A 14135-nucleotide genomic window follows, 5' to 3' on the forward strand; every position below is an offset into this window, starting at 1 on the left:
GAGTTAAACCAATCAAACATAAACTTAGGAAAGTGCATCCTCATGTTGCATTACTTGTTAAAGTTGAACTGGAAAAGCTTCTGAAAGTTGGTTTCATTCGTGTTATTGACTACGTTTGATGGATATCAAACATTGTTCCAATCTCCAAGCATGACAAATCTATTAGAGTTTTGTATGGATTTTCGAGATCTGAATTTAGCATGTTCGAAGGATGATTTTCCACTCCCCAATATTGATATGATAATGGATATGATGCATGATATGAAATGTACTCACTCATGGATGGATTTTCTGGTTATAATTAGACTAAAATTGTACCAGAAGATCAGGAAAAGACTGCTTTCACTTATGCATGGGGAATCTCCTGTTGGAATATAATTCCATTCGGTTTGAAAAATGCTGGTGCCATGTATCAAAGGGTAGTTACTACAATCTTGCATGATATGATGCGTAAGACAATGGAGCACTATGTCGATGATACCTTAGTTAAGAGCACAAAATGCAACACTCACCTTTAAGATTTGGGATCCATCTTGGATCATATAGAGAAATTCATTTTGAGAGTCAACCCTAAGAAATGTGCATTTAGTGTAATGTTTGGGAAATTGCTTGGTTATATTGTCTTTGCAAAAGGAATCGAGGTAGATCCAGAGAAAGTTCAAGCAATCATGGACATGCCTCCACCCTGTAATATCAATTAGATGAGGGGCTTACAATGAAGACTTCAATCCATTCGTAGGTTCATCTCATAGTTGGTGGATAGGTCACAAACTTTCACTAAGACCCTTCATAAAGGTGTGAAATATAATTGGACCAAAGATTGTGATAAGAGTCTAACATAGATAAAACAATACCTTGCTAATCCATCGATTCTAATGCCTGCTATCTACGAGAAGCCTCTCATTTTGTACATCTCAGCAAAAGAGTCATCTCTTAATATCTTACTCGCCTAGGAGGACAATGATAATAAGGAAAGAACTATCTACTTTCTGAGTTGCACGTTGATTTCTTATAAAATGAATTATAGTATCATTGAGAAAGCTTGCTTGGCAGTCGTCTTTGCTTCCCAAAAGTTGAGACACTACATGCTCGCTCATACTACGCAACTGGTTGCTAAATTTGATCCATTGAAATGCTTACTTAGCAAGGCATCTCTAACAGGAAGGTTAGCTAAGTGGGTCATGATACTAAAAATGTTTGACATTTAGTATGTTGAGAGAAAGGCTATCAAAGGATAAGAAATCACTAACCAATTAGCATAAGCACCAATGCAGAGTCTTCTTGCGTTAAACATTGACTTCCTTGATGAATCAATTCTAATGGTAACACACCAAACTTGTGTGATGTTCTTTGACGGCTCCTTCACACAACAAGGATCCAATGTTGAGCTCTTATTCATAACACCACAAAGGTATTCACTACCTAAGGCGTACAAGATTTTGTTTCCTTGTACAAATAATATTACAGAATATGAAGTCCTAATTAATGGCATGAAGATTGCAGTTGAATGGAGAGTGGATGAATTGAATATCTTTAGTGATTCATAGCTCATAATCAACTAGGTTAATGATGTGTATCACACGAAGGGTGAGAAATTGATACCTTATAAATGCATGGTAGATGTCTTGAAGAAATAATTTGCTCATATCACTTTTCAACAAATTCCTCGGGCAAATAACAAAGCGGTTGATGCAATGGCTACTCTTGCTTCCATGTTACAAATGCCAAAGAATGATCTTCGTCACGAGTTCCTAGTGGAAATGTTACTCTACCTTTCCTATAATTCCCTTGAATCCCAGATGATTTGTTCTATTGTAGGACACGATTCATCCCGCTACCATCATATATACTCTTATCTGCGCGACCAAACAATTCTAGACAATCCAATGCGGAATGAAAAAAGTCACCTTATCCACAGTGCTTCACGGTATGTTATTATTGCTGACGACTTGTTTAGGAAAGGTCTTGACAGAACACTCCTTAGGTGTCTAGAACCTGATCAATCCAAACCCGCATTAATTGATGTACACAAGAGCATCTGCGGATCTCACTCTAACGGATTGGCACTAGCTCGTAAACTTATTAGAGCTGGTTACTATTGGCTGAATATGGAGCAAGAGGCAATCAAATACACCAAGTCTTGAAAACAATGCCAGCTCCATGGGAATTTGATTCACACTCCAATCAGGGAGCTAATTCCATCTATCAAACTCTGACCATTCCAACAATGGGTCTTTGATCTTGTGGGTTTGATTCACTCATCTTCAAATGGAAACAAGTTCATTATTACGACTACAAATTACTTCACTAAATGGGTAGAGGCAGTCCCTCTCTCTGTAGCAAATGAAAAAATTGTAGCTCTTTTCATTATGAATTACATCAGATGCAGGTATGGGGTACCATCCTCCATCATTACTGACAATGGAGGACAATTTAAAAACAAGGATCTCAAAGAGTTGTGCAAAAAGTTCATAATCACGCAACATTGGTCTTTTATTTATTACCCCCAGGGTAATGGTTAAGTGGAGGCATCCAACAAGGCAATCCTTAAGATCTTACATTGCACAGTTAACAAATTTGGAAGGGACCGACACCTTCAAATTAATCTGGCTTTATGGGCTTACAGAACAAGTATCAAAACTCCAACGGGTACAAGACCCTTTGCTTTGGTAAATGGAACAAATGTTGTGCTTCCAATTGAGGTCGAGATTCCTACTTTGAGAATCTCCATGAAGGGCCTTATTACTGATAATAACTATAGAATATCTCATCTTCAAGAGCTAGAATTGTTAGATGAACGTCGGCAAGTGGCATGTGATCATTTTCGAGCTTATCAACAACGTATGTCTACAAGCTACAATAAGAAAGTTAAGCCACGTGACTTCCAATTGGGTGATCTCATTTTGAGAGAAAACCCTAAGAATCAACAACAATGGGTATAGAAAGGGAAGTTCAAACCCAATTGGCTTGGTCCATACATAATTACTATAGTGTTTGGATTTGGTGCTTACCAACTTTCTACAACCGAGGTAGAGGTGCTCAAGGAGCCCATCGACACTCTCCATCTAAAGTGGTTCTACAGCTGACATGATCTCAAAATCTCTTCGTACATACTTATAAGTCTTGAAAAAAATAATTATCTTGGTGAAAACCTCACAATAGGAGCCTTGGTAATACCAAAAAACTCAAAAATAAAAAAAGAGAAAGAAGAAGAAGAGAAAAATACAAAAAAATTGAAAAACAAGAGAAGTGTCATTGATGAAAATCTGACAAATAGGCATCATGGTAGCAAAAATAGAATCTTTGCCAAGAAGGTGAAAATTTGGTAGATAGGTGCCTCTTGTTTCAAATGCTAAATCTTGTAATGCATCTTCTGGCTCTTGTACAATTGCTTCCTTGCTTTAGTTTGCTGATTTCGCTCATGCATCCATGCATTGAATCTTGTCATAACTCAAGGGCAACACTCTACAGTGTCATAGGAATCTCTCTTGCATCAGTCACCAGTTGTTCTAACTGCGTTTGCCTACTGTCGCTTGTGTCACTATTGAGATTCCTCACATGGAAGATCTCATTTGTGTCAGTCAACAATTGTTCTAACTGCGTATGTCTACTATCATTTGTGTCACTATTGAGTTTCTTCACACGTAAGATATCTTTCACGTCAGTCACTAGTTGTTCTAATTGCATTTGCCTACTATTGCTCATGTCACTGTTGAGATTTCTCTCGAAGATCTCTTGCGTCAGTCACCAGTTGTTCTAACTCTGTCTGCCTATTGTCACTCATGTCACTATTGACATTTCTCTCTTGAAGATATCTTGCATCAATCAATAGTTCTAATTGTGTCTACCTACTGTCGCTTTTGTTACTACTGAGATTTCTCTCTTGAAGATCTCTCACATAAGTCACTAGTTGTTCTAACTACGTTTGTCTACTATCACTCAGTTTCCTACTAGGGTTCTTATTGAAGATTCCTCTGACTTTAATCACTAGTTGTTCTAACTGCGTCTGTCTCTTATCGTCACCCTACTGAAGAGATTTCTTTCATATATGTTCTAAACATTAACACTTAACATCAATCCGATAACACAAAAGTTGACTTGCAAATGTGGAACTTGTTTGGGATATGCTGAGCTTTTCTTTGCTTGTTTTGAAAAAAAAATCTTTATCAAGTCTCTTCAAGAAACTTGATGTCTCTTTTGACTAGAGAAGCGAGGACGGGGGGCATGATCTTTTATTTGCTTTATGTTTGATAGTTTAGTTCCAAAGATCTGAAGCATCCATATAAAAGGGGTATCCACTATAAGAGTCTCTACCTTGTATTGGATGGTCATGTGTACCTCGACTCATTTTATATGGACTCTTCACCGAGGTTGGTTCTTTTCCTTGTTTGTTTGAGTGAATTCTCTATGCTACAGTAAATACTGATACTCATCTTGTTAAGTGAATGTATAGGTCACTATGAGTACACTTAGCGCACTTTTGTCTCAAGTTACGAACTCAAGGGTTGTTGTAGACATAATCTTTACCAATTACTTAGCATGAGAAGGATCTCTTGTGTGTCTAGTGTGTCTGCATGCAAGAAACATTCTGGTCATCCTAAAATTTATGCTCTGATGCTTATGTTATCTTGCTACATCAAAAGGGACAAATATTTTGGTCATTTTGGCTTCTTGTGCCTTGAATGCTTATATTTAGTCCTGATAGAATTAGAACATGTGTCATATTCATATTTCCATGATTGCAATGTTAGTGAGAATTGTATGATATTTGTGGATTCAACTAAAACACTCAGTGATGATAATTTTATGAGCTTGGTAAAAAGACTTAGGGTTGCATCTAGCATAGGGCTGCATTGCATAAGCACATGGTTCAATCACTAATTTACTTGCATTGCGAGGGATTGTTGGTTTCTTCACGACTGCACAAGTGTTTAGTTCTTTGGTTTGTCCTCTCGACCTTCTCAGGATACATGTCACTATCAACAAAATGGAACACTATATGAGATGTTATCTCATTCACATTTTGCATTTCACATGCATACTTTCATGATTCATCTCATCTACACTACACTCATACATCATTTCAAATTTGCATTCATAATCATATCATAAATATCTCATGTACGACAAACTACAAAAGAAAAAAGATGACACATGCGAATATGCTGAAATAAAAAATCTCATATATACATATATACATATATATATATATACATATATATATATACATATATGTATATATATATACATATATATATATACATATGTATATATATACATATATATATATATACATATGTATATATATATATATACATATATGTATATATATACATATATGTATATATATACATATATATACACATATATATATATATATATACATATATATATATATACATATATATACACACATATATATATATATACACACACACACACACACACACACACACACACACACACACACACACACACATATATATATATATATATATATATACATATATATATATATGTATGTGGAGTCAACTGTTTACATCGATGCAAAATTGAATGCTGTTGATCTTGATACAAAATGATGTTGGCACACCAATCGATACATAGCCAAAGAAAAATTGGAATCAAATGAGAACTTTGTCCCTTTCCCTCACCCCTAGGTGGAGGAAGAGACATCTTTGGTCTAGTCGGAGGTTGTGCACCTCTCGAGTCTCTAGCATATTGTGAAAATCATGGTACTTGCTTTGCCTCAGGTGACACTGCTGCAACATACACCACATAGTAATATGTCACTTGCTGACTGGAGCCGAATCTCATCTTGTTGTCACTTTGATTGCTCTCATGATGCATGAGTCTCTCGCTCTAGCTACTCTCATGATGCGTGTGTCACTTGCTCCATTTTCTCTCGCAACTCGCGGATCTCTTGATCCCACTCTGATATGGCAAGTTGTATTTGTAGCTCTCCCACCTACCGCTATGTCGTCCTTGCTCACTCTCTAGATCTCCTTAGGGCGTCCTAGGTCTATGCTAGGACATCTCCACCTCATGGCTCAGGAGTAGGTTGATCTTGCATCTCCTCATCACCCACTCCATGCTCTGCTTGCTGAGCTGGTTGCTCCCCTATATGAGATCTTCGTGTATCTCCTCTAATAGTTCACAAGGTGCCCATCTCACCGCGAGGATGTCTCTATCCTTTCCCACTCCTGCCAGCAAATGCATCATCTCCCATCTTTTGGGGAGGAATATGCACCTGTCGTGTTCTCTACCTGGGTCTCTCCTGTTGTGGCTACTGTGGTAGTGGCTGTGGTGTTCGCACTCGCTGTATAGGGATGACCATCCCTACTAGGTTTATAAACTAAGGGAAAGGATGACTTGCAAAATATGCCTAGTAAGCTGGAGTCATCCCCCCATCTGCTACTCCTACCATATAATCCCACTATGTCACAACTAGGGTACACACATCAATCATTGACCTAACTTGGTCCAATCTGACAGACCACCCATGATCCAGGTTAGTGGCAAAGTGCACATATGTACAATACTCTTGTGGGATGTCCTAGGGTTGACCATATTGTTGCTAGACACAAGTTAGTGGGAATCTCTCGATCACCTACACGGAGCGACCAATTAGTGGCCGAGAAGAAAACATATACCCTAGCTCCACTAATGCATTGTCCCATGCCTCCGTCTCTCTCCATGGTCTTCGCACCATTGCTACTAGGTCATCCAATCAACCTCTCCACTGCTCAATCTTTCCCAGAGCTATCTAGCTCAACTATCCCTAATACCTGCATATGTAAGGCTCAAGATCCTGTCTCTCATTAGCAAATATGGGCCTTGTAAGGAGCAAGTGCTCCCATGCCCACACCTAAAGATCATAGACCCCTGCGGCCACACTCTTCCTCTCATGGTAGACAATCTTGTGCATCTCATGGAACATATGTGTGAGCATGCACTAAGCCCATCCATAAAGAATTGGCTCATATAGCACTCGTGGCCGATGGAATGGTATGTGAAGAATCCTATAGATGTCCTCTAGTGTAATGGTCATCTCTCCCTGGGGCAAGTGAAAGGCGTTTGTCTCTGAATGGAAAGGCTCAGCTAGTGCCGTCAGTACATCGTGATTCACTAATAGGGCAGGAATCCGAAAAAGATATGATAGGCTGAGGGCGTCAATATGTGCCATGTCGGCATCATCTAGTTGTCAAGTCAATGCTTCGTAGGGAGGATAATGTGATCTAAAACCGACGTCTAGAAAGCTAACTTGTAAACATGAAAACAACATAAGAACAATCAGTATTAGATAAGCAAAAATGATGAATGAGAGTGTAAAACATCAACAAAAGGTCAAATTTCAAACATAAATTTTTGCAAACTACACTAGTTTTTCGCATGAGATTTCATCTTCTCACATGAGACTGCACCTTTTCCAATGAGGAAACACATTCTTGCACGAGAAAGTTCAATATATTTAGTGAAATAGCAACCATGGATAGGGTTTCTTGCATGAGACATAGGTCTCTTCTGTGTGAGGAAACCCGAAATGTCTAGCGAAGGACAAGTTTGGTACTTCCTTGTGCGTAAGGCAATTTGGGACCACATGAAGAATGACATCCTCACATGAGGTCAGACGTTGGCAAGCTTAAAAACCCTAAAAAAGTGCTAAAAATGTGTGAAATTTGAAATGAAGAGCGGGATAATGGATGATTCACTAGAGGTCCATAGTCTGTCGATTGGTTGTGTTGCTTGAAACACTCGAATTGATGCATACACACAAGGACAACCATCTTTCTCCTCAGAGCTCTCTTCTTCACAAAAGACAAAAGCACAAATGAATTGAAAATGAACCTTTAGGCCCTTATATAGGTTTTTACCTAATTTTTCAAAGTGCTCCAATTGGCGTGAAAATCACCCTCCTAGCTAATTTGGCTGCTTTGAACCCATTTTCGGGATCAAATTTGAAATCTGACACACTTAAACAACTCAAAATCACATTTTAAAATTTTGGGACCCATGCGATCGAATGTTTGTGTAATCCATTTTTCTAATACTTTGTGAATCTTGGAATCTTTGCAAATCACATTTTCTTCAAATTTTCCAAAAATTCTAAAAAAGTCAACTCTAGTAAACTTTGGTCAAACTTAGTCTTTTGGACCTTGAAATCACTTTCGAATTGCCTTCAAATCCTCTTCAGATCCTTCTGATCTATTCTACATTCTTCTAAAGCTCATATTTCTTTAGTATCTCTCGGTATACTTTTCTATATCACTGTTTTGGTGTGTCATCTTTCGATTTCGCTCCTGAAAGGGCAGGATGATTACATCATTGAATCTTTCAAAATTAGCTTCAACTCAATCTGAATCTTATGTTCTCATCACTCGGGGCATCTTGTTCCCCTCTATCTAGCATCATATGTCATTTATCTCATCTTTTGATCATATGATCAATCTTATAATAGTTCTTGTCAGAGTTCGATGGATAGGTATCAGGATAGTCTAACCTTGACTTCTGAGGATCAAGCCTCGTTCTGGGGATGATTCTATGACTCATGATAGGTCTTGTTATCTCTTTCATGGACCAGTATTCAAGTGTTCTATCTGGACTCTGGGGGATTAATTCTAGAGATAATTCCATTTCTTGCTAAGGATTAAGCTTCGTTCTAGAGATAATCATAACTCTTGCTGAGAATTAAGTCTTGTTTTGGGGACAATTCTAAGCTCTTGCTTTCGATCACTATTCAATGGACAAGTATAAGGACAGTCTAACTCTGACTCCTAAGGATTGAGCCTCATTCTAGGAATAATTCTATGAATCATGATTAATCTTGTCATCTTGTAATCTTATAATTTATACACGAATATTTTAGTTACAATTCTTTTCAGGTTGCAATTGAAGAGTGTTTGGTGCAATTTGCAAAAAAGGTGATAAATTTAATAGTTCTTTTCCTTTCTTGAATGCACATGTTGTTAGACGACATATGAAATTAGTATTAAATATTCACTAATATGTAGAGTTGGTCGATATAATGCAAAGTTCAACTTGTTAAGATACAATCCTAAAGAGGTGCCAATAAATTGTCTAAAATGTTGCTTCTCCTATAGATGATGGATAATTTGTTCTCCACAATCCCTCTTCCTCAAATTCCTATTATGATGACAACAAATTTGCCACCAAACTTATTTCAAGTCTCATAAAACTTCCATAGAAACTTCTCGCAATACTCTCTTCAAAATGCTTTATAAATTTGCGTAGTCCTTTATATACTCATAAATCTATCCATAGAAGCCTTCATAATTCTGCACTTTATCTTTGCTAATAGATCCACATTAATCTTGTGTGTGCTTCCCTATTCACAACCCATGCTCTTATCAAGACCACAATCTCTTTCATATCTTGACACCTTTATGAAAGAATGCAATTTTTCTATCAATAAAAGGCTATAATTGGTGTTTATATTATATAACTAGGAAAAAAATGACAATTACAAGGATGAAATACAATTTATATGAGTAGAACATCGTTTTAAGCATCTCTGGAGAATACTAATCTAACCTTATCTAGAAAAATTGTCCACAAATTCAATAAGCGATTATCCTTCAAAGAATAAGACAAGGAAGAAAAATTTCAAATAAATGATTATCATTACCTATATTCAGAAGAGTAGCAACATTTTGTACTTCAAAAATATAAAATTAAATAATATTCACTATTATTAATAGATTTTCCCTACTACAAATTGTGTAACAATATTATAATCATGTATGTAGTAGCCACAACAAAGAGATAAATGTAGTTATCACCTCTACTACAAGCAAAAAAAGGAAGAGAATTTGAAACAAAAGAGTTTTAAAGTCATAACTTCCTAAAAGTGTAAACTAGAGATAGATCAATCACATTTGTAAGAGGCATGATCACTAATTGTTCTAAAACTATAATGACCATATAGCCTTGAATGAGGATGCTCTATTTGTGGCATTCACATTCTTCTAGCTGCATATAGCAATTGGAGAAAGTTGGCTATTAACTCACCATAACTAAAATGCATGTAATTTGATCACAATGTATAAGAAAAGAAATGCGTGAGAAAAAACACAATATATGACCCAAATGGAGGACAAAAATGACATCAACAAAAAAATTAGAGTAGTATCTACACCTCTCAAAATTAAGCATACCACTAAACCTTCAAAACTACAAATGCCTCATGGGACCTAGAGTTTTCTTCTTGATTGTTGAATCTTAAAACATACTTAATAGAATTTAACTTCTTATTGTCATAGCATATTTTGGTGTACTTATATATTTAGAATAATCATTCTACTATATATCACACTTCCATAACAGAGCTGAACACACACTAAAGACCGTTGATCACGAAAACATGACTATTCAACATAAAGATATAGTAAACTTTCCCAACCATGAAAAATGGAAAGAAATGTCAGTCATAATAGAAATGAACACACACTAGTGACAGTTGATCATTTATCCTTGAACATATGATTACAAATAAAGGATAACAATCAATAATATTTTGATCCCCTCCCAAATTGCATTTATGGGACTTGTCTGAAAAATAAATGTGGTTGAAGCTCTATTCTTAGATAGCATGGCATGTATAGATTTGAAAACTCTGGAGAATTGCATTTGTTTCTACTACTATAGAACCATCTTTAGTAGACCCAATGTTGTTGTAGGTTTGAAATACATTGGTTGAGTTTTCTAGTATTTTCCAAGATTTTTCTCATCTTGTGACTTCATATAGCAAATAAAACAATTGAACTTAGATTGAGTTGTGTATAGTATGAAACCTATCTCATTGTCCACTCAAATACTTTTAGTGGAAAGCTAAGTAGAATAGTGTGGAAAACAGAAAAAAAGTGGCAGAGTGTGTAGAATTCAGATAACAATAGTATGTAAGAAATTTAGGATTGGAACACTGATAGTCATTCCTTTTCTAACAATTTAGGACTAGCTTATTTGTCATGGATGGAGGAAGGTGCTTTAATAATCATTCCTTTTCTACCAACTTTTGAGGGGTTCTAAGTAGTCTTCTTACCCACATGCATGTCTATATTAGTCAATTACAACTAACAATGAATAAATCAACAATAAAAATATCTAGCTATGTGAGGAAGAAATTACCTTCCAACAAAATGAAGTACGAATATGAGTAGGTGTGATTATGGTAAACATGGAAGTTAAATCATTTTACTTAAGAAACTAAAATATTTGGTATCATAGTGTCTTATGTGGATATTTTTTTTATTACAATTAATAACCATAGTAAATATATGTATAAGCTTGAAGAAGAGATGCACAACATTATACTTGTGCCCTTTACATATGATAATTTAGACATTTTCAATCCTTGGGATACCACTATCTCCATTGGCTAAGTACTAAAATAAGAGTATTGCATTTTGATTAATTTTTGTGATTTGATTTCAATTAACTTTTTTTGAATATTAGTTTGATCTCTGTTTTGTTCAACGAGCCTTGTCGCAACATACTAACTCAAAGATGGAATATACATGCTTGTAGAGTTCAAATCTTAACAACCACATGGACAACCACACTAACAGAAGTTACAACAAAAACCATATGAGAAAGAGGAACCTCCAAGCAAGAGACAAGCAAGGAAGACACACATCCCTCATTGGAACACCAATAGGCATCGCAAGGACCGAGGAAAGGAGCTCTGGCGACACCATCAACAACAATAAGAGGAACTCGAAACATGACAAAAGCAATTGAAACTATCACAATGGATTCTTGAATCATGTGATCTTCTACATAATATTGTGAGTTATTAAGCATGATTTTAAGATCATACTCGCAATATGTTAGTATACATTATTTGGAGGCAAGTGATTATTGGCAAACACTCCACAAAATCACATTCATTGTTCATTGATTTTAGGGGATATTTATATAATGCTATGTATTAAATATTTTCTATTGAAATCAACTATTATAAAAAGATAATAAAAGACAAATAGATTTAGAAGAAAAAAGTTAAAGTAGACCTTATGCAATTGAGGACATTTGTAATATTAGATAGACTTGTAGGAGAGCAAATGGAGTGTGCTTCACTAGGAGGAAATTTGTGCTACATGAATGAAGTTGCACCACATTGAAAGTACCTTATAAAAGCAATGTTAAGCAATAAAAAGGCATGGTCAATTCCTTGGGAGATGTGTAGATAAGTAAATACAACACAATATCTCATCAATTGTCAAGACATGATATAACACAAACATTGAATGATACTAAAAGGAAAACATTTGAAGAACATGTTAAAAAAAAAATTGTTCTTCTTTATTAGAAATAGATTTTTACTATGTTGATCACACACGTACGCTATTTAATGCAGGTCATCTAGTCTCCTTTTTTGCCCCTCTCATGGAGATTGTGTTTGACATTCTTCTAAGTTGACTGATTGTTACTGCTTCTGCTCAAGCATTTCATAGATAGTGTTACATTTCCATTTCCTTTTTATATTACTATACATAAGAAGCCCAACATCGTGATTATTTCTCCATGAAGTAAGCCATGGATTCAACATACATTTTGTGTGCAACTTGTTTTCATGCCAAGTCCTCAATAAACTAATGTTGCACACAAAATGTATGTTCAATCCACAACTTCCTAGATGGAGAAATAATCATGATGTTGGGCTTCTTATCTACAGTAATATAAAAAGGAAATGGAAATGCAACACTATCTATGAGATGCTTGAGTAGAAGTAGTATCAATCAGACAACTTAGAATAATGTCAAACACAATCTTTATGAGATGGGTCATAGAGGAAACTACATCACCTACACTAAATAGTGTACATGTGTGATCAACATAGTAAAATTTATTTTTAAAACAGAAGAACAAAAAAAAAAAAAAATTCAGCAGGGTGTCACAATTGTAATAGCCTAGTTCGACAAAACAACATTCAACCAACAACATTGTTGTCACATATCCATCATACTTGCACCAGATAAATCTGAAATATAATTGTCGCAGCCATGGCACTGATATCACATATTGTCTCACATGCGAAGGACATTTGGATGAATGACTACGGGTAACTGAGTGTAGGCATTGCTATTGCGATAGAATAGTGAAACTATAAAATGTTGTAATTGCAACAATGGATTGTCGCAATTATGACAATATCATAATGACCTCATGGCCTTGCCTTCTGCTTAATTGCGACAGATTTTTGCATCACAATTGTGATGGATGAGATTTTCATCACAACATGCCATGCCAAAAGTTTGAAGCCCATCTGATGGGAGCCAATTCTTGGTACTATTGCTTGGGTGATGGTTAGCCGCTATAATTGTGATGGCCTAGTCACAATTTGAGTCCAAATGTAGTAGTGACTGGGGTAGACACCATGCAAATTGGTGCCACAAAGGTATTTGTAAACATCATAGATGATCCTTTTAAGGATCTTGGTCCCTACATTATTGGAAATATTATTGGTTACGCCAACCCTAAGGAGGAAGATGAGAAAAACAAATGTGAGGCAAAAGAAAAGAAAATAAGAGACGAGGAAAGGAGGAAAAAGAAAGAAGAGGAGAAGAAAAGGAAGGAAGAAGAAGACAAGAAAAAGAAAGAAGAGGAAGAAAAGAAAAGAGAGGAAGAAGGGAAGAAGAAAGAGGAAGAGCAAAAAAAAGAAGAAAAGAGAAAATGGAGAAGGAAGCTAAGGAGAAAATGAAGAGAAATTGGAAGGTTGTTATGCAAGAAATTGCATTATAACCTCAGCTCAAACATGTCAACATAGAGGTTGACAAAGTAATCTTCAAACATGAAGCAGATGAGTTGTTTGTCACACTAGTGACAAGAAAGGTACTAGTGATCCCCACACTCCCAGCAACATCAGAGGACGATGATGATCAAAATGGTCTCATATCTTATTTGAGAAAGCTTTTAGAGAAGATTAAGACTATACATGTTCTTAGAAAATACTTATCCCCAAATATTAGTATACTTGAGAGGCAGCTAGAAGAATGTCTTATAGCTAAGACATCATATGAGAAGTTTTCTTATACTGACTTGAATGTAGTGGAAGTGGTGTCCTACTCCCTATGTGCACTCTTGAGCACTACAGAGGCATTAAGAGACACATGGAA

Source organism: Cupressus sempervirens, chromosome 6 (assembly GCF_028749045.1).
Source record: "Cupressus sempervirens isolate cs-2001-9-10 chromosome 6, ASM2874904v1, whole genome shotgun sequence".
NCBI lineage: Eukaryota > Viridiplantae > Streptophyta > Pinopsida > Cupressales > Cupressaceae > Cupressus > Cupressus sempervirens.